The 27,854-nt window shown below is 43.0% G+C and overlaps 2 non-coding genes across 2 annotated transcripts; one reads left to right on the forward strand and one right to left on the reverse strand.

The window, feature by feature from the left end:
• Positions 1-10,098: 10,098 nt before the first annotated feature.
• On the forward strand, positions 10,099-10,170 carry trnae-uuc (transfer RNA glutamic acid (anticodon UUC)). Its single transcript has one exon. It is a non-coding gene; the product is annotated as a tRNA-Glu (tRNA).
• Positions 10,171-23,090: 12,920 nt separating this feature from the next.
• On the reverse strand, positions 23,091-23,162 carry trnae-uuc (transfer RNA glutamic acid (anticodon UUC)). Its single transcript has one exon. It is a non-coding gene; the product is annotated as a tRNA-Glu (tRNA).
• Between the last annotated feature and the right edge of the window lie 4,692 nt (positions 23,163-27,854).

A 27,854-nucleotide genomic window follows, 5' to 3' on the forward strand; every position in this document is an offset into this window, starting at 1 on the left:
GTGACTGTCTCTCTTGGCAGAGATCACCAAACTTATGGTTAGTTCCCTGTAATCTAATGTATTTTGATTTTTCTGTATTTCCTGGTAGTCCTCTCTCTCTCTCTCTCTCTCTTTGATGATGATTAAGTCCTGAGTTTTTTTTTTTTACTATGGGCATCAGGCGGACAAATGGGAACATCCCACTGCTCAGATTTACCATGGGCATTAGGCAGAAAAATAGTAACATCCCACTGCTCAGTTTTACAATGGGCATCAGGCGGAAAAATGGCAAAGTCCCACAGTTCAGAAAAATGGCAAAGTCCCACTGCTCAGTTTTACCATGGGCATCAGGCGGAAAAATAAAGTCCCACAGTTAGCATGTATGCTGACTCACCAAGCACATGAGCTTTTTACACCTGCATATGTGCTTTTCATGTATAAAAGCACCACAAAAACATCAGGGGTCATCAGGCTTGGGTTCAACACACCCCTCTAGAATCTTAAATTTCAGAATTTATTATTTTTTTTCAGAATTTTTTTTTTCTCCCCAGCTCATGTGCTGCCAAGGCTAGGGCTCTCGAGGCCAGGGCTGTCAAGTCCAAGGCCTTAGAGAAAGTTGTGCAAGTGGACAGAGAACCTACAAAAACCATCAGAAAGGGTTCTACACACCCCTGCACAGGGTTCGCCCACAAAGAATATGAATATGATTTATGAATATGATTTTTTTTTCAGAAAATCAAAATTTTGATTAAATCTTTGACATGCTCTTTGATTTGTGTTAAGTTCAGGAGAGAACTATTCAATTTCCAAAATAAGGCTTTCAGACTTGCTGAGTGACCTCCAGACAATGATATTAATAAATGGATCACTCTGTGATCAGTCAGAGGCCATCTATCTAAGGTATTGTTTAATGCTATGTTAAAATCCCCCCACCCCCCCAGATTAAAGAGGTATTAGGATATTTGGTAAACCAGTCACAAATTTTCTCTTCTAAGGTATCAAAGAGGGTGGTATTCTCCATAAAAGAGTGGTATCCATAGAAAATAATGTTAATATTATTTATGGCTATTATCATAATAATAAAGTGTCCTGAGGAATCTATATTAGTCTGAATAATATTTCCATTAAAGTTATATTTAAAAATTCCAACTCCAGCTGAATGCTCAGATCTGTGAGCTAACCATATATTGTTTCCCCACTGTGACCTCCAAAAGCTTAAATCATGGGGTGTTGAGTGACATTCTTGAAACAACTAAAAATCTGCCTTGTACTTCTTTGCAAACAAAAATAATGCCTTACATTTCGTATTATCTTTAAGACCTCTAGCATTGAAAGACAACAAAGACATGAAATAATATGAAAATTTTTTGAAAACTAGAGGATTTCAACTTTTTCTCACAACACTTGATGTAAATGAACTCCACAACAGATCAATGAACCTATAGCCTGAGCAGTAAGGGCAAGTAGGTCAATACATATATGCTAACTTATCTTCAATAAGTATAAATTCAAACATGAGGAAGAAATCCAAACACTATTTAACCTTCTCAGAAAAAAAGGAGAATATCATATAATTTGAATATAATTGCTAGAGTTTTCAAACAAAGAAGTTTTTTTCTCCTTCTTTCATTTTAAGTGACACCAAATCATGACAGGAATGCACTATCACCTGGTGACTAACAGTATAGCATGCAAACCTCAGATTCAAAGGAGAAAGATTCTCATCTCATTATCTGTAGCCACTTTATCCTGTTCTACAGGGTCACAGGCAAGCTGGAGACTATCCCAGCTGATTACGGGCGAAAGGCAGGGTACACCCTGGACAAGTCGCCAGGTCATCACAGGGCTGACACATAGACGCAGACAACCATTCACACTCACAGTCAATTTAGAGTCACCAGTTAACCTAACCTGCATGTCTTTGGGGGAAACCAGAGCACCTGGAGGAAACCCACATGGAGAACATGCAAACTCCACACAGAAAGGCCCTCGCCGGCCACGGGGCTCGAACCCAGACCTTCTTGCTGTGAGGCAACAGCGCTAACCACTACACCACCGTGCCACCCATGAGAAAGATTGATATTGCTTAATAAACCATATTACATGCTTTTTAGTAGTTTAACCCCACAGAAGGCACTACTACACAAGAATGGCAGCAAATAGAAAAATTGTTTTCATTCACTCTTACTATTTTTTTTACCAACAATGTATGCAGAGAGACCTTTGAAGCCTGCTTTCTTGCCCTCTTTCCCAGCCTGTTCAACCAACGGCCACAGTTTGTTTCTTGCATCCTTGAGCTCTTGAGTCAGATAATGTTGTGTCCTATCTAGTTATTATGGGATATCTGTGACTGGACCTGAAAAACTAAACCAAATTAAAAACTAAACTAAAATTAGTCAATTCCTCAAAATAAAGCTAAACCTACCTATGCGCTTGTAAAATTAATGAAGAACTAAACTGAAATTTTAAAACAAACAAACTGAACAACTAAAAAAAACTGATGAAAATTTAAAAACTATAATAATTCTGGTGAGGACGCTGTGTAAAATATAAATAAAAATAGAATGTGTTGGTTTGTAAATCATGGAAACCCTATCTTTCATTGAAAACAGTCCAAAGAAAACATATCAAATGTTGAAACTGAGAAATTTTATTGTTGTTTGAAAAAGATATGCTAATTGTGAATTTGATGCCAGGAACACATTTCAAAAAGTTGGGACAGGGGCATGTTTACCACTGTGCTGCATCACCTCTTGTTTTAACAAAACTCTGTAAAAGTTTGGGAACTGAGGAGACCAAGTGCTGTAGTTTTGAAAGAGAAATATTGTCCCATTCTTGCCTGATTATAGGATTTCAGTTGCTCAAGCATTTGGAGTCTCCTTTATCATATTTTGCATTTCATAATGCACCAACTGTTTCCAATGGTAACATTTTCCAAATGACCTGATTGACAAAATTCTGGTAACATTTTCAAAGTGAGCTGATGGACAAAATTCTTCATGTTCTAAAAGAAAATACATATCCTATGGTTCAATACAGCTCATCTTAGAGCCTGCACAGCTCAGTAGATAGGACCAAGGTTCAACATTCTTTGAGTTACATTTAACATTTTCTGAAGCTAAAGCGTCCTTCAAAAAGGCCACTGAAACCTGTTTTCTGAAAGCTATCTCTGACAAAGCTCAGCTCACAGTCTGACCATGGGCTGTGACCAGCAACCAAAAATCAAATCAGGTTGCAAGATCTTGAAAGCATTTAATTGCAAATTTGCACTTAATAAATAAAACTGCCTTGGGATGAGCAGAGAAAATGCAATCATGACGAAATATTTAACGATTTCAGCAGATGACCATTTGCAGATGGATCTTTGACTTTCTGACAGGCAGACCCCAGGTGGTGATAATCGGTAGCCACACTTCCTCCTCGCTTATCCTGAACACAGGTGCGCCACTGGGCTGTGTGCTCAGTCCCTTCATGTACTCCTTGTTCGCCCATGACTGTACTGCTAAATACAGCGCCAACATCATCATCAAGATTGCTGATGATACAACCATCTCGGGCCTCCTTACGGACAACGATGAGACGGCATGCAGAGAGGAAGTGAAGGCGTTAGCCAGCTGGTGCCAGAACAACAACCTCTCTCTCAATGTCAGGAAAACTAAGGAGATGATAGTGGACTACAGGAGACAGCAAGGGAGGACACACTAGGCCATCTACATCAACGAAGATGAGGTCGAAAGGGTCAGTAGCTTCAAGTTCCACACTGTGGTCAGGAAAGCTCGCCAGCAGCTGTGCTTCCTTAGGAGGCTGAAGAAGTTTGGCATGAAGGCAAACATCATTTCAAACTACTACAGGTCTACAATCGACATATCACAAGACTCTGTTTATTTCACAAGACTCCGTTTACATATCACCAACATATCTCAAGACTCTGTTTACATATCACCAAAACATTTACATATTTACTGTTTCCACATTTACCAACACATATCAAAACTCTGTTTACATGGTCAGTACTTAATTTGTCTTCAACAAAGTGCAATCACTGGTAGCCGCACGTGTCAGATTTTCCTGATGTGTAATACACAGACCCTCCAGGATTTCGCGATGTTGCGATTTGCAACTTCAACGCAAATTCAACCAATCCCCGCGAATTCAGGGCGGTGTTGCAATTATATCCAATCACCGCAACTTTCCCGCAAATTTGACCAATCGTTGGCGTCGTCTTGAGGTGACGTCAACAAACTACCTTCCGCCTTACTTCCATGTATACGTTCAAGAGCAGTGTTGCCAGATTGTTGGGCGGTTTTGAATTCTACTTTGCGGGCAAAAAATGGCTTTGGCTGGTTGACAAAATTGGGTGGGTTTGATGTTCGTTTGGCAGGTTTTTATCATTGGCATAAATTAATCATTTACAATAAACATTAATCTCTAAGTATTATTTAAACAAAAAAATGTCGATGTAACTGTAAGACTAATATGAATGTGTGTAATGTAGTGCAGAAACTGAACTCATAAACTAGTAAATAAGAATGATGCAATCCTCTAAGAATATAATCCTGAATACTCCTAAACCTACTCTTGTAAATGCGCGGCCCAAGGGTGACTGTCGTGTAGTGTAGCAGTTTAGGGTTTACTTTAGGCTAGCTATAATACGTGCTGCTCTGTACATTTTGTACTTTTTCATGTTCTTTTCCTGTTTCATATCCTGATTTTGTCTATGTTTTTGTGTGAAACATCCTGTTGAACTGTGCATAACTCTTGTGACCTTGACTGAGTGTGCAAAGCACATTCCATAATTTTCCACTGCTGATACTCCCTATGAAGAGTGTATATAAAGCCCCGACGCAGCTGCGCGTTGGGGCACGACTGAGAATAAACCAGATTGATTTAAGTCATGTGGTTCGCTCTCTTCTTGTCCTCGGAGATCTCCTGGTAACGCATCTGAACAGCACGCAGCGCAATCCTAACAAATCCATTCTCCATTTTCTCTTCTCATGTTACATTCAGCCATGCATCATAGCCTAACTTTTTTTTAATTGAAGTATATAAAACAGGTACAATCTAACAAATCCACAAAAATCAGGATAACAGATGAAGAAAATACATGGATGTAGACAAAAATAAATTAAGCAGAATAACTAGGCCTATAAAATTAATTATTCTGCTTAATTTATTTTTTTGTCTACATCCATGTATTTTCTTCATCTGTTATCCTGATTTTTGTGGATTTGTTAGATTGTACCTGTTTTATATATACTTCAATTAAAAAAAAAAAAAAGTTAGGCTATGATGCATGGCTGAATGTAACATGAGAAGAGAAAATGGAGAATGGATTGCATCATTCTTATTTACTAGAATGATGCAATCCATTCTCCATTTTCTCTTCTCATGTTACATTATAGCAGAATAACTAGGCCTATAAAATTAATAGGGGCGGCATGGTGGTGTAGTGGTTAGCGCTGTTGCCTCACAGCAAGAAGGTCCTGGGTTCGAGCCCCGGGGCCGGCGAGGGCCTTTCTGTGTGGAGTTTGCATGTTCTCCCCGTGTCCGCGTGGGTTTCCTCCAGGTGCTCCGGTTTCCCCCACAGTCCAAAGACATGCAGGTTAGGTTAACTGGTGACTCTAAATTGACCGTAGGTGTGAATGTGAGTGTGAATGGTTGTCTGTGTCTATGTGTCAGCCCTGTGATGACCTGGCGACTTGTCCAGGGTGTACCCCGCCTTTCGCCCGTAGTCAGCTGGGATAGGCTCCAGCTTGCCTGCGACCCTGTAGAAGGATAAAGCGGCTAGAGATAATGAGAATGAGATGAGATAAAATTAATAAAACAAACAGAATAAATAAAAACATAAATAAATAAAAGAAATAAAAAATAAATAACCTCAGCAATGCAGATGTTAGATATGCATCGTAGCCTAACATAGCCTACATAATATTCTGCATGTGCGTCACCTACTGGTGCATGTAGGATTCAGAACCCAGCAGATGATTGCAAAGTTATAATCTGATTCAACCATATGGAGCCGAGTACCAGACAGCAGATTTTTCACCTCCAGCACTGATGGGCTCATGCTGCCATTTTGAAGTTGTTTGCTTTGTTGTTCGATTTACAAATAGTATACTGATCTTTAGCTGCATATTTTTACTTTACAAGATAGGCATCAAGTACATTTTACATTTTGGGCGTTTTTAAGTGCATTTTGGCGGGTTTTGAACATATTTTGGGCTGGAAAACGTCAGCAGTATCTGGCAACACTGTTCAAGAGAAGCAGCATGTGCGAGTCAGTGTTTATGTAGGCTTAAATTCTGTTACTGAAAGTGTGCTATGTTTACAGTGAAGGACTGTGTCCACTTTACATTATTTTTTTTACTTAATACAAGAAATTAATGGATGCCAACATTTTTGCCAAAATGATATTTTATTTTCCATTGTTTAGGCAGCTTCAGCATCATACTGTGAGATTCTGTTTTTTTTTTTTTTCTATGAAGCCTGAGCCATTTATTTTATTAGTTTATGATTATTGTTTAATTTAGTCTTCAGGAGAGACTGCCTGCACACAGTACTAGTATGTAGGACTCCCTATGTGTGGGTGGAGCACAGAGGACGGCAGGACAGGGATCAGGTTCCAAATAGTGTTTATTGCTAGACTTTTCAGCTTAAACAATAATTCCTTCATTCATTTATTCATGCAGACACACACACAACCGGCGTCTGGTTCAGGGATGAGCTACCTTCGCTCTCACTCTCCCTCTTCATATAGGGCACGGTCACTGGGGAGACACACAAACACAGGTTAATTGCTCTCAGGTGAAGTGATTCTGCCACTTACCTTCCCTGACTCCGCCCTCCTGTCACAGACCGGCGCTTGACCACGCCCCCGCTGCCACATAGTATTAATAGTTTTTTTTTTCTTACATGAAAGCTGAGGCATTTATATTATATTTTAAGGTAACTTCATGTTGTGCTGTGAGGTTCTCTGCACTTTCACTTTTGAACCAACAGGTGCATTTGTATAAGTAAAGCCTATTTTTCTGCATTTTTGTAGTCCTGGTAATCTTTTATATTGGTAAAGTTGTTTAGAGGACCATTTCTCAGTGCCTTTGTTTTTTTAAATAAAAAGTTTTTCAGTAATAACTTAATATTTAACATACTCAATTTTAATCACAAAAAGAGAAAATTGCAACAATTTCTTGCAACTTTCACTTCCTCCCGCAATGTAATCGCAACAAAAACGTAAAAAACACCGCAAATTTCATCGCAATTTTTTGGAACCCCCCCCCGCAACATCAGACATTTTAGCCCGCAACAATCACAAAAAAAGCCCGCAAAATCCTGGGGGGACTGAATACAGGTGCTTGTGCTATGCTATACCCCCTCCGCACACTACTCCCATGAGACAATGCATGCATACATCTCAGTTATTTCTATTTTCACTTGAATTTAACTTCCTTTTTTTATCTTTAGGACTTTGAATCTTTTTTTTAACTGATATTCTGTTAAACTCCTGTCGGGCTCCAATGCAGAGAGACTTGTTTCTGGTTCTTATCTCGTTCACTGCATTTCATTGTAAGTTGGCCATGTGTTAACATAAAATGAGCAATGAAATTGAACTGAACTGAACTAAAAAGCTGACTGTTCTCACAACACCAGGCCAAAAGTGGACCGGGATGGCCTGATCCATGTCTAACCACTGAGTTTGTGGCAACCTGATCATGCACTCTGGCCTTGGGAGGTGGTGTGCAGTGATGACATTGTGGTTTATACTGTCCGTTGTAGCTGCAGCAACCCTGGCTTGAATCTGGGTCTCGGTATTGCATTTTCCATCTCACTATTGAACAGTGACTAAATGGAAAATCATACGAAGTTTGGATCTCACTTACCATGGCTCTGCTTGGGCCAGTGGCGCAATGGATAATGGGTCTGACGACAAATTAGAAGATTCTCTGTTAGATGCTTGGCTGACCACAAAATGCTTCAACCAGCAGCTGATTTTCTGGTAGGGGAACACAGATAAATCAGAGTCTGGAGAGCCATAATCAGGGAAGCGATTGGATTCTGTTCTGGCATCTCCGTCACCCTGGTTGGAATCTGGGTTATATCATTGAAATTTCAGTTTCACTGAATCACTCTTCATCTCTGAGTTTGTCCATGGATTGCAACTGTTAGCATGGCTTGTGAGGGATAGAAAAATGAGAAAGGATCACCACTGCCTGAAACCTTACGTTGGCTTGGGGCATGATGGTTGGTGCGTGTGACCTCGGATCGGATGCTTCTCGCATTGCTGCTTGGTTCTCTCTTACCCCATACAGCACTTTGTACACGACTCATTGTTCACACTGAAAAAAGCTTGAAGCTTCTGCTCAGAGTCTGACCATGGGCTATGACCAGCAACCCTTTGAGAGAGGAAAAATTTTCTTACAGATAACATCTCCACTCAGTTCTGCATCACTCTTACAGTGGTGCTTGGAACTTTGTGAATCCTTTAGAATTTTCTATATTTCTGCATAAATATGACCGAAAACATCATCAGATGTTCACACAAGTCCTAAAAGTAGATAAAGAGAACCCAGTTAAACAAATGAGACAAAAATATTATACTTGGTCATTTATTTCATCTCATCTCATTATCTCTAGCCGCTTTATCCTTCTACAGGGTCGCAGGCAAGCTGGAGCCTATCCCAGCTGACTACGGGCGAAAGGCGGGGTACACCCTGGACAAGTCGCCAGGTCATCACAGGGCTGACACATAGACACAGACAACCATTCACACTCACATTCACACCTACGGTCAATTTAGAGTCACCAGTTAACCTAACCTGCATGTCTTTGGACTGTGGGGGAAACCGGAGCACCCGGAGGAAACCCACGCGGACACGGGGAGAACATGCAAACTCCGCACAGAAAGGCCCTCGCCGGCCATGGGGCTCGAACCCAGGACCTTCTTGCTGTGAGGCGACAGCGCTAACCACTACACCACCGTGCCGCCCCGGTCATTTATTTATTGAGGAAAATGATCCAATATTACATATCTGTGAGTGGCAAAAGTATGTGAACCTTTGCTTTCAGTATCTGGTGTGACCCCCTTGTGCAGCGATAAATGCAACTAAACATTTCCGGTAACTGTTGATCAGTCCTGCACACTGGCTTGGAGGAATTTTAGCCCATTCCTCCATACAGAACAGCATCAACTCTGGGAAGTTGGTGGGTTTCCTCACATGAACTGCTCACTTCAGGTCCTTCCACAACATTTCCATTGGATTAAGGTCAGGACTTTGACTTGGCCATTCCAAAACATTAACTTTATTCTTCTTTAACCATTCTTTGGTAGAACGACTTGTGTGCTTAGGGTCGTTGTGTTGCTGCATGACCCACCTTCTCTTGAGATTCAGTTCATGGACAGATGTCCTGACATTTTCCTTTAGAAATTGCTGGTATAATTCAGAATTCATTGTTCCATCAATGATGGCAAGCTGTCCTGGCCAAGATGCAGCAAACCAGGCCCAAACCATGATACTACCACCACCATGTTTCACAGATGGGATAAGGTTATTAGTCTGGAATGCAGTGTTTTCCTTTCTCCAAACATAATGTTTCTCATTTAAACCAAAAAGTTCTTTTTTGGTCTCATCCGTCCATGGAACATTTTTCCAATAGCCTTCTGGCTTGTCCACGTGATCTTTAGCAAACTGCAGATGAGCAGCAATATTCTTTTTGGAGAGCAGTGGCTTTCTCCTTGCAACCCTGCCATGCACACCATTGTTGTTCAGTGTTCTCCTGATGGTGGACTCATGAACATTAGCCAATGTGAGAGAGGCCTTCAGTTGCTTAGCAGTTACCCTGGGGTCCTTTGTGACCTCGCCGACTATTACACACCTTGCTCTTGGAATGATCTTTGTTGTTTGACCACTCCTGGGGATAGTAACAATGGTCTTGAATTTCCTCCATTTGTACACAGTCTGTCTGACTGTGGATTGATGGAGTCCAAACTAATTAGAGATGGTTTTGTAATCTTTTCCAGCCTGACTAAATAAAATAAAAAATAACAGCTACTTTTCTGGAAAATGCCTGAGTTCTCACCAATGGCCTAAGCACTTCAAAGGTGGCCTTTTCACCTCAAGGCTGTCCCATATGGTCTAGTGGTCAGGATTCCTGGTTTTCACCCAGGTGGCCTGGGTTCAACTCCTGGTATGGGAATGTGTCTTTGTTGTGTCACTTGAGTTGCAAGTCACATGACCTTGAATGAAATCTTCATTCTATATGCTCTTGCTTTCATGAGTCCTTTTGGTGTCATGATGGGACAAGAAGTCTGATGACAGTGCAGAAGATTCCAGGATTCACTCCTGGCCTACTCTCCTTAGCTCTCTCTTACCCCATCTAAGGCCCTGGGCCTAGCTGTTTGTTAAATCCAACAAAGCACAAGGGCTGTACTCTGAATCTGACCACAGCAGCCGGAGTTCAGCGTTACAGCTATTTTTTTAACACCGTGGGCTCAAACCTGTACAGAGGGAAACGGTAAGCATCCTGGTTTTCACTACACCAGGCCAAATGGGTGCCAGTGCATCCAGCTGTTCTTCCAACATCTGATGTAGGGGCAGCTACCATGCCCATAACCATAGTAACCATTTCACAGTACAGTTTGAAAACATCAATCTCTGTACTCGATGCGATGTTCTATCTCTGCCCATTCTTCTGAATCCCTGTAATGGTATTGGACAGAGACAATACCAGATACCAAATACAGTGACGTCACGACTGCTTTAAACCAGTGGCGGCACCAAAATTCTGTCTCTCTGGTGGTGGATTTCCTCTCTGGCGGTGGATTCCACACGTGAAAGAGAAGCCGTGCATTGGCGCTACAGAAGGACAGAGAACGAAGAACCAGCTATTGATACCGGACTTTAGCCAAAGTTCAATGTATTTGACCTTCGCAGAGTTGTAATAATAATTGAACTGGTTAGTTACTGCAGCCCACGCAGTGTTTCAAAGAGAAAAGGTGACCGGATTCCTTTTCCCTTTTTCAATATCAACAAATTATAAACAAGATTCCTTCTAGATTATCGGACAGCCAACAGGACATCGAGGATCTTCAGCTGACAAGCTGTAAGGAACAAAACCGTCTTCATCCTGGATCTGCATTCCGCACTATCTTCGGAGAAGGCACACTTCAATCGCTAACAAGAGCAATCACCCAAGTGAGGCTAGCATCTGGGCAAAATGTGTTAGTTTTTACTTGCAGTGAGTTAATAGTGTTCTTTATTTGAATTCATTTATGATTTAAATGTACACATTTTGATTCACATGAAAGTCAGTCTTAGACCACGTGTTGTTTGATTTACTTTATTTACGATCTGTATTTAGTTATTTTGTGCATGCATTCTCTCTCTCTCTTTTTAACTCCCTCCATCGTACTTCACTCCTCAACATTGGGATTTGAGTAGAATTTGGGTTTAAGGCCGAGCCAAGACTAGTTTTAACTTCAGATTCCTTTGTTCAATTTCGCACGCCCTTTCTGGGCTGACCATCCACCTTTTGGGCATGGCTGCATTCCATTCGCATTACACACACACACACACACACACACACACCCACCCACAAACATGTGGATTCCCTATCACATTTTTAACATCCACTCACCCCTACACTGCAAACTTGGATATAGCTTATTACTTCTGATCACCATTAGTGCCTTAGTTATCATCATATACACTACTGATTCTTATTTGTACATATTGTATCACCAGTTATATTGAACTATTCCTTGGCTGCTATCGTTGCTATATCCGATTAGTATTAGTTTGCTAATTCATGTCAGCTATTTCAATAAATGGTATCTTTGGAATAAAGTCTCTCTCTCTCTCTCTCTCTCTCTCTCTCTCTCTCTATATATATATATATATATATATATATATATATATATATATATATATATTTGTCCTGGGTATGACGTTAAACTGCAACCGGTGATAGGGCCATGGTCTGGCTGTGGGGAGAGTGGAGTGACCCCTTAGCTATCACTACTCCCAGGCTCGCTTTGCCCAGAGTGACAGTACCTGTCAAGGGCCCCAACTATGGGTAAATAGTCTCACTGCCTTGTGAGTGCTAGGGATAGTGGAAGGCTAAGGAAGTAAACCCTGACAGAAAACATGGAGCGGAGCCCCCTTAGGCAGTTTGACCTGGCTACCAGTCAACTCTTCCGGCAGCTCCTGCAACCAAGTTGGTGCCAGATGTACTGCACTGCTTTCTTCTGGACCACATCAGCAAGGCCGAGAGGGGGGTCCTGACACTTGGGCAACTCAGGATCTCCATAACCCTGCCCAGGCATTTTGCGTCATGGAGAGGTCACCCCATCTTTGTGGTTACAAGCAAGGGCACAACACGGGAGTCAGCAGTTACGGATAATAAGTCCTATTTAAATTGGCATAGAAAAAGGACGCCACGGGCTGACTCCGATGGTGGGAGGAGCCGCCACGCTCCACTGATCAGCTACCGCCTGCCTGAAGCTGGGCAGCCCCCAGGCAATAGGGTGCTGATCCGTCACGGTCTGCTGCTCCTTTGGGTGTAAGGGGCTTAGGGTGCTCGCGCTTGACAAGCAGGCCGATACTCAGCACACCTGCTCGCACAAAGCAGAGGAAGTCTCCAGCACTTCGTATAGCAAGCTGGAACATTAGGACAATGTTAACAGGATTGTCAAATGACTTACAACTTATCGATGACAACCGAAAAACAGCTGTCATTGATGCTGAACTTGCCAGACTAAATGTGGACATTGCTGCACTCCAAGAAACTAGACTTGCAAATGATGGCTCGTTACAAGAAAGCCAATACACCTTCTTCTGGAAGGGGAAACACCAGGATGACAGACGTGAACACGGAGTTGGGTTCGCAGTAAGAACATCTCTCCTAACCACCTTCTGGCGGTACCGAACGGCTACTGTGCCTTCGTCTAAACTCCACAAACGGTCCAGTAAACCTTGTGTCTTTCTATGCACCCACGCTTAAGTCCCCTACTGAGACAAAGGACAAGTTCTACAATGAGCTCGATGAGCTTATTAGTCAAATGTCTCCAACAGAGGACATCTACCTGCTTGGCGATTTCAATGCCAGAGTTGGCGCTGAGCACAATGTCTGGCTGGCATGCATCGGCCACTTTGGAGTGGGCAAAATAAATGAAAACGGACAGAGACTTTTGGAACTATGTTGTGCCAGGAACTTATGTATAACAAATACTTAGTTCCCAAACAAGGAAAAGCACAAAGTCTCCTGGATGCACCCCAGATCACATCGATGGCACCAGCTTGACCTCGTCATTACCAGAAGGAAAACCCTCCAAATGGTGCACAGCACACAGAGCTATCACAGCGCTGACTGTGACTCCGATCATTCCCTTGTTATCAGCAAAATAGCACTACAAGGAAGAAAACTGCTGCACCATGCGAGGCCTAGGAGTCTCCCAAGGATAAGCACTTCCTGTACTAAAGACATTGACAGCAAAAACAAATTCCATTCCCTTATCAACAGCCTGAGACTGGCCAGGGATGTTGTGTCAGCAGAAACACAATGGCAGCATCTCAGCGCTGCTATATACAAGTCTGCTATTGCCGCATTTGGGAGGAAGGAAAAGAGAAATGTTGACTGGTACAAAGCCAACCTTATGGTTATGGAGCCAGCAACCTGGGCCAAAAAAGAAGCATTAGTTAAATGGAAGAGGGACCCCACTTTGCAGAACTTACTCTTGCTAAAGAACGCTAAGGCTAGTAGTCAAAAACTAGCAAGGAAATGCGCAAATGACTATTGGCTATAGCTGTGCTCCTCCATAGAACATGCATCCTTGACTGGCAATGTAAGGGCTATGTACGAAGGCATTAAGCAGGCCACTGGTCCGACCATAAAGAAAACAGCCCCCTTAAAAGCAAAAACTGGCGACACCATCACTGACTGACGGACAGATGGATCGGAGGGTTGAACAATTCTTGGAGCTGTACTCCATGGAGAACACAGTATCTGAGGAGGCCATAAACAGCATTCCATCAATGACAGTCCTCAAAGAACTAGATACAGAGCCTACTATGGCAGAGTTAGAGAAGGCAATTGATGCCCTCTCTAGTGGAAAAGCACCAGGGAACGATGCAATCCCACCAGAGGTAGTTAAGGAAGGAAAACCAGTGCTTCTCCCACACCTTTATGAACTTCTTTGCTTATGCTGGAATGAAGGTGAGGTGCCACAGAGCATGCGGGATGCCAATATTGTGACTTTGTATAAAAACAAAGGGGATAGAACCGATTGCAACAACTATCATGGGATTTCGCATCTCAACATAGTTGGGAAGGTCTTCGCTCGTGTGGTTCTTGTCAGACTACAGGTACTAGCCGACCGTGTCTACTGAGAGGCACAGTGTGGGTTCAGAGCGGGGCGCTCCACTATCGACATAGTATTCTCAGTGAGACAGTTACAGGAAAAGTGTCGGGAGCAGCGGAAACCCCTCTACCTTGCTTTTGTCGACCTCACAAAGGCTTTCGATCTCGTAAGCCATAGCGGACTGTTCAGGCTACTTGAGAAGATAGGTTGCCCACCAAAGCTGCTCAGCATAATCAAGTCCTTCCACAGCAACATGAAAAGCACTGCCAGCTTTGAGGGTAGTACCTCCAAGCCTTTCCCGATTCTCAGTGGAGTTAAACAGGGCTGTGTACTTGCCCCAACGCTGTTCAGGATCTTTTTCTCACTCCTCTTCATGTATGCCTTCCAGTCCTCCAATGATGGGGTCTACATCCACACCCGCCATGATGGCAAACTTTACAACCTGGCCCACTTATGCGCCAAAAGAAAAGTAACACGCGTGCTCCTTAGGGAGCTACTATTTGCCAATGACGCAGCCCTTGCGAGTCATACACCTGATGGACAGGTTTTCAAATGCCTGTAAAGAGTTTGCCTTAACAATCAGCATAAAGAAGACTGAGGTGATGGCCCAAGATGCTCCAAGCCCTCTGGTAATATCGATCAATGGCTCTTTGCTTGCTGTGACTGATCGATTCACATACCTAGGATCCACTGTCACAAACAACTTGTCTCTGGATGCTGAAATAAACACAATAATTGGCAAAGCAGCCTCCGTTATGAGCAAACTCAACAAAAGAGTTTGGGGAAACAAAAACCTGACAATAAACACCAAGCTAAAGGTGTACCAGGCCTGTGTGCTAAGTACTCTCCTCTATGGCAGTGAAACATGGACGACATATGCCAAACAAGAGGCAAAGCTCAATGCCTTTCACATGCGGTGTCTTCGCAGGATCCTAGGAATTAAATGGCAGGACAAGGTAACAAAAACTGATGCTCTCGAGAGGTCCAATTCCAGGACCTTATTTGCAATGATCAGTTTACGCCGCCTGACATGGCTTGGACATGTTCGCCATATGGGGAAAGGACGTATTCCGAAAGATCTCCTATATGGGCAGCTTGAATGCGGTTCACGTCCAACTGGTCGCCCGCACCTGAGGTACAGAGATGTGTGCAAGAGAGATCTTAAGTCAGCTAACATCGACGTAAACTCATGGGAGGAAACAGTGATTGACCGGTCAGCATGGAGACAAATTGTCAAAGCAGGGGTGAAGGAAGCTGAAGCTACCAGATCCCAACTCAGAGACCAGCGGCGACAGAAGGCACCTTCTGCCAACACCACCACATTCAGTTGTGCAGGATGTGGCAGAGACTGCCACTCTAGAATTGGCTTGTTCAGCCACCAAAGAAGATGCCGACCATGAACAAAACCCATCGTCTCTTTAAGACAGACGGAGGCCAATGATATACATATCAAGCTATGTTAGTTCAGAGTGCCACAGGGTAATTTTCTCACACACCAATCTGCATATTCCTAAAGGAACATACTGTCTTGTACAGTGCCTTGCAAAAGTATTCATACCCCTTGAACTTTTTCACATTTTTCCACCTTACAACCACGAACTTAAAAGTTTTTATTGAGATTTTGTGAGAGACCAACACAGAGTAGCACATAATTGTGAAGTGAAACGAAAATGATAAATGGTCTTCAAAATTTTAAACAAACAAAAATCTGAAAAATGTGATGTGCATTAGTATTCAGCCCCCCTGCGTCAATACTTTGTAGAGCCACCTTTTGCTGCAATTACAGCTGCAAGTCTTTTGTGGTATGTCTCTACCAGCTTTGCACATCTAGACACTGAAATTTTTGCCCATTCTTCTTTGCAAAATAGCTCAAGCTCAGCCAGATTGGATGGAGAGCGTCTGTGAACAGCAATTTTCAAGTCTTGCCACAGATGCTCAATGGGATTTAGGTCTGGACTTTGACTGGGCCATTCTAACACATGAATATTCTTTGATCTAAACCATTCCATTGTAGCTCTGGCTGTATGTTTAGGGTCATTGACTCTCCTTCCCAGTCTCAAATCTTTTGCAGCCTCCAACAAACAGGTTTTCTTCCAGGATTGCCCTGTATTTAGCTCCATCCATCTTCCCATCAACTCTGACCAGCTTCCCTGTCCCTGCTGAAGAAAAGCATCCCTGTAGCATGATGCTGCCACCACCATGTTTCACATAGGGATGGTGTGTGCAGGGTGATGAGCAGTGTTAGTTTTCCACCACACATAGCGCTTTGCATTTAGGCCAAAAAGTTCAACTTTGGTCTCATCTGACCAAAGCACCTTCTTCCACATGTTTTCTGTGTCCCCTACATGGCTTCTGGCAAACTGCAAATGGGACTTCAGATTTGTGGAGTGTACTACTTATAACTATAAGACAGATTCTCCCACCTGAGCTGTGGATTTCTGCAGCTCCTCCAGAGTGATCATGGGCCTCTTGGCTGCTTCTCTGACCAGTGCTCTCCTTGCTCGCTCTGTCAGTTTAGGTGGACGGCCATGTCTTGGTAGGTTTGCAGTTGTGCCATACTTTTTCCATTTTTGAATGATGGATTGAACAGTGCTTCTTGAGATGTTCAGAGCTTGGGATTTTTTTTATAACCTAACCCTGCTTTAAACTTCTCCAGAACTTTATCCCTGACCTGTCTGGTGAGTTCTTTGGTCTTCATGATGCTGTTTGTTCTTCAGTGTTCTCTAACAAACCACTGAGGCCTTCACAGAACAAGTGTATTTATGCTGAGAGTAAATTACAAACAGTAGGACTCTATTAACTAACTAGATGACTTCTGAAGGCAATTGATTGCACTAGATTGTATTTAGAGGTATCAGAGTACAGGGGGCTGAATACTAATGCACACCATATTTTTTGGATTTTTATTTGTTTAAAATTTTGAAGACCATTTATCATTTTCATTTCACTTCACAATTATGTGCTACTCTGTGTTGGTCTCTCACATAAAATCTCAATAAAAACTTTTAAGTTCGTGGTGGTAAGGTGGAAAAATGTGAAAAAGTTCAAGGGGTATGAATACTTTTGCAAGGCACTGTACAAGACAGTACGTTCCTTTAGGAATATGCAGATTGGTGTGTGAGAAAATTACCCTGTGGCACTCTGAACTAACATAGCTTGATATATATATATATCATTGGCCTCCGTCCGTCTTAAAGAGACGATGGGTTTCGGTCATGGTCGGCATCTTCTTTGGTGGCTGAACAAGCCAATTCTAGAGTGGCAGTCTCTGCCACATCCTGCACAACTGAATGGGGTGGTGTTGGCAGAAGGTGCCTTCTGTCGCCGCTGGTCTCTGAGTTGGGATCTGGTAGCTTCAGCTTCCTTCACCCCTGCTTTGACAATTTGTCTCCATGCTGACTGGTCAATTGCTGGTTCCTCCCATGAGTTTACGTTGATGTTAGCCGACTTAAGATCTCTCTTGCACACATCTCTGTACCTCAGGTGCGGGCGACCATTTGGATGTGAACCGCATTCAAGCTGCCCATATAGGAGATCTTTCGGAATACGTCCTTTCCCCATATGGCAAACATGTCCAAGCCATGTCAGGCGGCGTTCACTGATCATTGCAAATAAGGTCCTGGAACTGGACCTCTCGAGAACATCAGTTTTTGTTACCTTGTCCTGCCATTTAATTCCTAGGATCCTGTGAAGACACCGCATGTGAAAGGCATTGAGCTTTGCCTCTTGTTTGGCATATGTCATCCATGTTTCACTGCCATAGAGGAGAGTACTTAGCACACAGGCCTGGTACACCTTTAGCTTGGTGTTTATTGTCAGGTTTTTGTTTCCCCAAACTCTTTTGTTGAGTTTGCTCATAACGGAGGCTGCTTTGCCAATTATTGTGTTTATTTCAGCATCCAGAGACAAGTTGTTTGTGACAGTGGATCCCAGGTATGTGAATCGATCAGTCACAGCAAGCAAAGAGCCGTTGATCGATATTACCAGAGGGCTTGGAGCATCTTGGGCCATCACCTCAGTCTTCTTTATGCTGATTGTTAAGGCAAACGCTTTACAGGCATTTGAGAACCTGTCCATCAGGCATTGGAGTCCATCAGGTGTATGACTCGCAAGGGCTGCGTCATCAGCAAATAGTAGCTCCCTAAGGAGCAGGCGTGTTACCTTTGTTTTGGTGCGTAAGCAGGCCAGGTTGTAAAGTTTGCCATCATGGCGGGTGTGGATGTAGACCCCATCGTCGGAGGACTGGAAGGCATACATCAAGAGCAGTGAGAAAAAGATCCTGAACAGTGTTGGGGCAAGTACACAGCCCTGTTTAACTCCACTGAGAATCGGGAAAGGCTTGGAGGTACTACCCTCAAAGCTGGCAGTGCTTTTCATGTTGCTGTGGAAGGACTTGATTATGCTGAGCAGCTTTGGTGGGCAACCTATCTTCTCAAGTAGCCTGAACAGTCCGCTATGGCTTACGAGATTGAAAGCCTTTGTGAGGTCGACAAAAGCAAGGTAGAGCGGTTTCCGCTGCTCCCGACACTTTTCCTGTAACTGTCTCACTGAGAATACCATGTCGATAGTGGAGCGCCCAACTCTGAACCCACACTGTGCCTCTGGGTACACACGGTCGGCTAGTACCTGTAGTCTGACAAGAACCACATGAGCGAAGACCTTCCCAACTATGTTGAGATGCGAAATCCCATGATAGTTGTTGCAATCAGTTCTATCCCCTTTGTTTTTATACAAAGTCACAATATTGGCATCCCGCATGCTCTGTGGCACCTCACCTTCATTCCAGCATAAGCAAAGAAGTTCATAAAGGTGTGGGAGAAGCACTGGTTTTCCTTCCTTAACTACCTCTGGTGGGATTGCATCGTTCCCTGGTGCTTTTCCACTAGAGAGGGCATCAATTGCCTTCTCTAACTCTGCCATAGTAGGCTCTGTATCCAGTTCTTCGAGGACTGTCATTGATGGAATGCTGTTTATGGCCTCCTCGGATACTGTGTTCTCCATGGAGTACAGCTCCGAGTAATGTTCAACCAACCGATCCATCTGCCCTTGTTGGTCAGTGATGGTGTCGCCAGTTTTTGCTTTTAAGGGGGCTGTTTTCTTTATGGTCGGACCAGTGGCCTGCTTAATGCCTTCGTACATGGCCCTAACATTGCCAGTCAAGGATGCATGTTCTGTGGAGGAGCACAGCTATAGCCAATAGTCATTTGCGCATTTCCTTGCTAGTTTTTGACTACTAGCCTTAGCGTTCTTTAGCAAGAGTAAGTTCTGCAAAGTGGGGTCCCTCTTCCATTTAACTAATGCTTCTTTTTTGGCCCAGGTTGCTGGCTCCATAACCATAAGGTTGGCTTTGTACCAGTCAACATTTCTCTTTTCCTTCCTCCCAAATGCGGCAATAGCAGACTTGTATATAGCAGCGCTGAGATGCTGCCATTGTGTTTCTGCTGACACAACATCCCTGGCCAGTCTCAGGCCGTTGATAAGGGAATGGAATTTGTTTTTGCTGTCAATGTCTTTAGTACAGGCAGTGCTTATCCTTGGGAGACTCCTAGGCCTCGCATGGTGCAGCAGTTTTCTTCCTTGTAGCGCTATTTTGCTGATAACAAGGGAATGATCGGAGTCACAGTCAGCGCTGTGATAGCTCTGTGTGCTGTGCACCATTTCGAGGGTTTTCCTTCTGGTAATTATGAGGTCAAGCTGGTGCCATCGATGTGATCTGGGGTGCATCCAGGAGACTTTGTGCTTTTCCTTGTTTGGGAACTAAGTATTTGTTATACATAAGTTCCTGGCACAACATAGTTCCAAAAGTCTCTGTCCGTTTTCATTTATTTTGCCCACTCCAAAGTGGCCGATGCATGCCAGCCAGACATCGTGCTCAGCGCCAACTCTGGTGTTGAAATCGCCAAGCAGGTAGATGTCCTCTGTTGGAGACATTTGACTAATAAGCTCATCGAGCTCATTGTAGAACTTGTCCTTTGTCTCAGTAGGGGACTTAAGCATGGGTGTATAGACAGACACAAGGTTTACTGGACCGTTTGTGGAGTTTAGATGAAGGCACAGTAGCCGTTCGGTACCGCCAGAAGGTGCTTCTATCATGGTTAGGAGAGATGTTCTTACTGTGAATCCAACTCCGTGTTCATGTCTGTCATCCTGGTGTTTCCCCTTCCAGAAGAAGGTGTATTGGCTTTCTTGTAACGAGCCATCATTTGCAAATCTAGTTTCTTGGAGTGCAGCAATGTCCATGTTTAGTCTGGCAAGTTCAGCATCAATGACAGCTGTTTTTCGGTTGTCATCGATAAGTTGTAAGTCATTTGACAATCCTGTTAACATTGTCCTAATGTTCCAGCTTGCTATACGAAGTGCTGGAGACTTCCTCTGCTTTGTGCGAGCAGGTGTGCTGAGTATCGGCCTGCTTGTCAAGTGTGAGCGTCCTAAACCACTTACACCCAAAGGAGCAGCAGACCGTGATGGATCAGCACCCTATTGACTGGGGGCTGCCCAGCTTCAGGCGGGCGGTAGCTGATCAGTGGAGCGTGGCGGCTCCTCCCACCGTCGGGGTCAGTCCGTGGCATCCTTTTTCTATGCCAATTGAAATAGGACTTATTACCCATAACTGCTGACTCCCGTGTTGTGCCCTTGCTTGTAACCACAAAGATGGAGTGACCTCTCCATTATGCAAAATGCCTGGGGAGGGTTATGGAGATCCTGAGCTGCCCAAGCATCAGGACCCCCCCTCAGCCTCGCTGATGTGGTCCAGAGGAAAGCAGTGCAGTACATCTGGCACCAACTTGGCTGCAGGATCTGCCAGAAGAGTTGACTGGTAGCCAGGTCAAACTGCCTAACGGGGCTCTGCTCCGAGTTTTCCGTCAGGGTTTACTTCCTTAGCCTTCCACTATCCTTAGCACTCACAAGGCAGTGAGACTATTTACCCATAGTTGGGGCCCTTGACAGGTGCTGTCACTCCAGGCAGAGCGAGCCTGGGAGTAGTGATAGCTAAGGGGTCACTCCACTCTCCCCACAGCCGGACCATGGCCTTATCACCGGTTGCAGTTTAACATCATACCCAGGACAAATATATATATATATATATATATATATATATATATATATATATATATATAGAGAGAGAGAGAGAGAGAGAGAGAGAGAGAGAGAGAGAGACTTTATTCCAAAGATACCATTTATTGAAATAGCTGACATGAATTAGCAAACTAATACTAATCGGATATAGCAACGATAGCAGCCAAGGAATAGTTCAATATAACTGGTGATACAATATGTACAAATAAGAATCAGTAGTGTATATGATGATAACTAAGGCACTAATGGTGAATTAATAAGCTATATCCAAGTTTGCAGTGTAGGGGTGAGTGGATGTTAAAAATGTGATAGGGAAACCACATGTTTGTGTGTGTGTAATGCAAATGGAATGCAGCCATGCCCAAAAGGTGGATGGTCAGCATAGAAAGGGTGTGCGAAATTGAACAAAGGAATCTGTAGTTCAAACTAGTCTTGGCTCGGCCTTAAACCCAAATTCTACTCAAATCCCAATGTTGAGGAGTGAAGTACGATGGAGGGAATTAAAAAGAGAGAGAGAGAATGCATGCACAAAATAACTAAATACAGATCGTAAATAAAGTAAATCAAACAACACCTGGTCTAAGACTGACTTTCATGTGAATCAAAATGTTTACATTTAAGTCATAAATGAATTCAAATAAAGAACACTATTAACTCACTGCAAGTAAAAACTAACACATTTTACCCAGATGCTAGCCTCACTTGGGTGATCGCTCTTGTTAGCGATTGAAGTGTGCCTTCTCCGAAGATAGCGCGGGATGCAGATCCAGGATGAAGACGGTTTTGTTCCTTACAGCTTGTCAGCTGAAGATCCTCGGTGTCCTGTTAGCTGTCCGATAATCTAGAAGGAATCTTGTTTATAATTTGTCGACATTAAAAAAGAGAAAAGGAATCCGGTTGCCTTTTCTCTTTGAAACACTGCGTGGGCTGCAGTAACTAACCAGTTCAATTATTATTACAACTCTGCAAAGGTCAAATACATTGAACTTTGGCTAAAGTCCGGTATCAATAGCTGGTTCTTCGTTCTCTGTCCTTCTGTAGCGCCAATGCACGGCTTCTCTTTCACGTGTGGAATCCACCGCCAGAGAGGAAATCCACCACCAGAGAGACAGAATTTCGGTTCCGCCACTGGTTTAAAGCAGTCGTGACATCACTGTATTTGGTATCTGGTATCGTCTCTGTCCAATACCGTTACAGGGATTGAGAAGAATGGGCAGAGATAGAACATGGCATTGAGTACAGAGATTGGTGTGTTCAAACTGTACTGTGAAAGGGTTACTATGGTTATGGGCATGGTAGCTGCCCCTACATCAGATCTTGGAAGAACAGCTGGATGCACTGGCACCCATTTGGCCTGGTGTAGTGAAAACCCGGACCCTTACCTTTTCCCTCTGTACAGGTTTGAGCCCACGGTGTTAAAAAATAGCTGTAACGCTGAACACCGGCTGCTGTGGTCAGATTCAGAGTACAGCCTTTGTTGGAGTTAACAAAAAGCCGGGCCCAGGACCTTAGAAGGGGTAAGAGAGAGCTAAGCTGAGTAAGCCAAGAGTGAATCCTGGAATCTTCTGCACTGTCATGAGCCTTCTTGTCCCATCATGACTCATGAAAGCAAGAGCCTATAGAATGAAGATTTCACTCAAGGTCATGTGACTTGCAACTCAAGTGACACAACAAAGACACATTCCCATACCAGGAGTCAAACCCAGGTCACCTGGGTGAAAACCAGGAATCCTGACCACTAGACCATATGGGACAGCCTTGATGTGTAAAGGCCACCTTTGAAGTGCTTAGGCCATTGGTGAGAACTCAGGCATTTTCCTGAAAAGTAGCTGTTATTTTTTATTTTATTTAGTCAGGCTGGAAAAGATTACAAAACCATCTCTAAATAGTTTGGACTCCATCAATCCACAGTCAGACAGACTGTGTACAAATGGAGGAAATACAAGACCATTGTTACTATCCCCAGGAGTGGTCAAACAACAAAGATCATTCCAAGAGCAAGGTGTGTAATAGTCAGCGAGGTCACAAAGGACCCCAGGGTAACTCCTAAGCAACTGAAGGCCTCTCTCACATTGACTAATGTTCATGAGTCCACCATCAGGAGAACACTGAACAACAATGGTGTGTATAGCAGGGTTGCAAGGAGAAAGCCACTGATCTCCAAAAAGAACATTGCTGCTCATCTGCAGTTTGCTAAAGAGCACATGGATAAGCCAGAAGACTATTGGAAAAATGTTCTGTGGATGGGTGAGACCAAAATAGAACTTTTTGGTTTAAATGACAAGCATTATGTTTGGACTGCATTCCAGCCTAATAACCTTATCCCATCTGTGAAACATGGTGGTGGTAGTATCATGGTTTGGGCCTTTTTTTGCTGCATCTGGGTCAGCACGGCTTGCCATCATTGAGGGAACAATGAATTCTGAATTATGCCAGCGATTTCTAAAGGAAAATGCCAGGACATCTGTCCATGGACTGAATCTCAAGAGAAGGTGGGTCATGCAGCAAGACAATGACCCTAAGCACACAAGTCCTTCTACCAAAGAATGGTTAAAGAATAAAGTTAATGTTTTGGAATGGCCAAGTCAAAGTCCTGACCTTAATCCAATGGAAATTCATTCATGTTGTGTAAGGACCTGAAGCGAGCAGTTCATGTGAGGAAACCCACCAACTTCCCAGAGTTGAAGCTGTTCTGTATGGAGGAATGGGCTAAAATTCCTCCAAGCCGGTGTGCAGGACTGATCAACAGTTACTGGAAATGTTTAGTTGCAGTTATTGCTGCACAAGGGGGTCACACCAGATACTGAAAGCAAAGGTTGACATACTTTTGCCACTGACAGATATCTAATATTGGATCATTTTCCTCAATAAATAAATGACCAAGTATAATATTTTTGTCTCATTTATTTAACTGGGCTCTCTTTATCTACTTTTAGGACTTGTGTGAAAATCTGATGATGTTTTAGGTCATATTTATGCAGAAATATAGAAAATTCTAAAGGGTTCACAAAGTTCCAAGCACCACTGTAAGAGTGATGCAGAACTGAGTGGAGATGTTATCTGTAAGAAATTTTTCCCTCTCTCAAAGGGTTGCTGGTCACAGCCCATGGTCATTCTCTGAGCAGAAGCTTCAAGCTTTTTTCAGTGTGAACAATGAGTCTTGTACAAAGTGCTGTATGGGGTAAGAGATAACCAAGCAGCAATGCGAGAAGCATCTGATCCGAGGTCACACGCACCAACCATCATGCCCCAACCATCATGCCCCAAGCCGACGTAAGGTTTCAAGCAGTGGTGATCCTGTCTCATTTTGCTATCCCTCACAAGCCATGCTAACAGTTGCAATCCATGGACAAACTCAGAGATGAAGAGTGACTCAGTGAAACTGAAAATTCAATGATATAACCCAGATTCCGACCAGGGTGACGGAGATGCCAGAACAGAATCCAATCGCTTCTGATTACGGCTCTCCAGACTCTGAGTTATCTGTGTTCCCCTACCAGAAAATCAGTCGCTGGTTGAAGCATTTTGTGGTCAGCCAAGCATCTAACAGAGAATCTTCTAATTTGTAGTCAGCCCTGTTATCCATTGCACCACTGACCCAAGCGGAGCCATAATAAGTGAGATCCACACTACGTATGAATTTCCATTTAGTCACTGTTCAATAGTGAGATGGAAAACACAATGCTAGAACCCAGCTTCAAGCCAGGGTTGCTGCACTTATAACGCAGAGTACTAACCACTATACTATCACAGTGCTCCACCTCCCCAGGGCAGAGTGTCTGATCACGTTGCCACAAACTCAGTGGCTAGACATGGATTGGGCCATCCCGGCCGACTTTTGGCCTGGTGTTGTGAGAACAGTCAGCTTTTTAGTTCAGTTCAGTTCAATTTCATTGCTCATTTTATGTTAACACATGGCCAACTTACAATGAAATGCAGTGGACCAGATAAGAACCAGAAACAAGTCTCTCATCACTGGAGCCCGACAGGAGTTTAACAGAATATCAGTTAAAAAAAGATTCAAAGTCCTAAAAATAAAAAAAAACAACGGAAGGGCAATTCCATGTAAATGTCAACCTCACCATGCAAAAATAAAGCAACATGTAATACATCAAAACCACTCCCAGAGATATCACCTAGGCCTGTATTTTACAGATGTGAATAAGTTGAACCAATTTGTAACCAACCTAATATGTCACTGTCAGTCTTTCTTTCTTATAATGTAAAACCCAAGCTAAAATCAACTTTGACAATGTACAATTCTATATTATTGCCACAAGCCACAGAAATGTATGCTAAAATCCACAAAACAGCAAAACAATAGCCATCCTAAATATTATTTAAGAACTTTGATAGTTTTAGCTGATATTTAGAGAGTTTTTCAAAGGGTTATGGTGGTTAAATTGCTGATTTTCTAAACGTATGCCATGTCTATTTCAGATGCGTCACATCCATAACAGAATTATGTCACATCCATAACGCTGATTTTTTCTTCCTAGATTCTGCTTGAAATAGAAAATATTTTAAACAAAGGCTTTTTTTATTTTCAGCTAAGACTCCTTTATTAAATGCATGCCTGCATTTGGATATTATGTTTGCAATTTCACAGAGTTTGATGAATATGTGTAGTCACCCTGGAAATGGGGTATTTTTTCCGTCACATCCATAACGCATGTCTTTTTTGGCATTTTCTAGAGTTCTAAATGCACTATGGGAATTCTTTTTTTCCCATGACTTCTCCAATATGAGAGGTCTTAAAAATATACAACAAATTTTAAAATACTGGAAAGGAATAAAAATTAACTAGGTCAGTTTTTGCCATTTTGAGTCCAAATGTCACATCCATAACGCTGGAATTGCTCGGAAGTTAAAATCAAGTGAAAATAGAAATAACTGAGATGTATGCATACATTGTCTCAGTGGGGAAGTGTGGGGATGGGGTGTAGCACAAGCACCTGTATTGCACATCGGCAAAACTGACACGTGCGGCTACCAGTAATTGCACTTTGTTGAAGACCAATGAAGTACTGACCATGTAAACAGAGTTTTGATATGTGTTGGTAAATGTGGAAACAGTAAATATGTAAATGTTTTGGTGATATGTAAACAGAGTTTTGTGATATAAACAGAGTCTTGTGATGTGTCGATTGTGGACCAGTAGTAGTTTGAAATGATGTTTGCCTTCATGCCAAACTTCTTCAGCCTCCTCAGGAAGCACGGCCGCTGGCGAGCTTTCCTGACCACAGTGTGGAACTTGAAGCTGCTGACCCTTTTGACCTCATCCTCGTTGATGTAGATGGCTTAGTGTGTCCTCCCTTGCTGTCTCCTGTAGTCCACTATCATCTCCTTAGTTTTCCTGACCCTGAGAGAGAGGTTGTTGTTCTGGCACCAGCTGGCTAACACCTTCACTTCCTCTCTGCATGCCGTCTCATCGTTGTCCGTAAGGAGGCCCGAGATAGTTGTTTCGTCAGCAATCTTGATGACGATGTTGGCGCTGAATTTAGCACTGCAGTCGTGGGCGAACAAGGAATACATGAGGGACTGAGCACACAGCCCAGTGGTGCACCTGTGTTCAGGATAAGCGAGGAGGAAGTGTGGCTACTGATTATCACCACCTGGGGTCTGCCTGTCAGAAAGTCAAAGATCCATCTGCAAATGGTCATCTGCTCATGAAATTGTTACATATTTCGTCATGATTGCATTTTCTCTGCTCATCCCAAGGCAGTTTTATTTATTAAGTGCAAATTTGCAGCTAAATGCTTTCAAGATCTTGCAACCTGATTTGATTTTGGTTGCTGGTCACAGCCCATGGTCAGACTATGAGCTGAGCTTTGTCAGAGATAGCTTTCAGAAAACAGGTTTCAGTGGCCTTTTTGAAGGACGCTTTAGCTTCAGAAAATGCTAAATGTAACTAAGAATTTTGAACCTTGGTCCTATCTACTGAGCTGTGCAGGCTCTAAGATGAGCTATATTGAACCATAGGATATGTATTTTCTTTTAGAACGTGAAGAATTTTGTCCATCAGCTCACTTTGAAAATGTTGCCAGAATTTTGTCCATCAGGTCATTTGGAAAATGTTACCATTGGAAACAGTTGGTGCATTATGAAATGCAAAATATGATAAAGGAGACTCCAAATGCTTGAGCAACTGAAATCCTATAATCAGGCAAGAATGGGACAACATTCCTCTTTCAAAACTACAGCACTTGGTCTCCTCAGTTCCCAAACTTTTACAGAGTTTTGTTAAAACAAGAGGTGATGCAGCACAGTGGTAAACATGCCCCTGTCCCAACTTTTTGAAATGTGTTCCTGGCATCAAATTCAAAATTAGCATATCTTTTTCAAACAACAATAAAAATTTCTCTGTTTCAACATTTGATATGTTTTCTCCACATATCACCTCCACACCACTCTGAAAGCTGCTCAGAATGTAGTGATTCATTTT

The sequence above is a fragment of the Neoarius graeffei genome, chromosome 1 (genome assembly GCF_027579695.1).
Source record: "Neoarius graeffei isolate fNeoGra1 chromosome 1, fNeoGra1.pri, whole genome shotgun sequence".
Classification (NCBI taxonomy): Eukaryota; Metazoa; Chordata; class Actinopteri; order Siluriformes; family Ariidae; genus Neoarius; species Neoarius graeffei.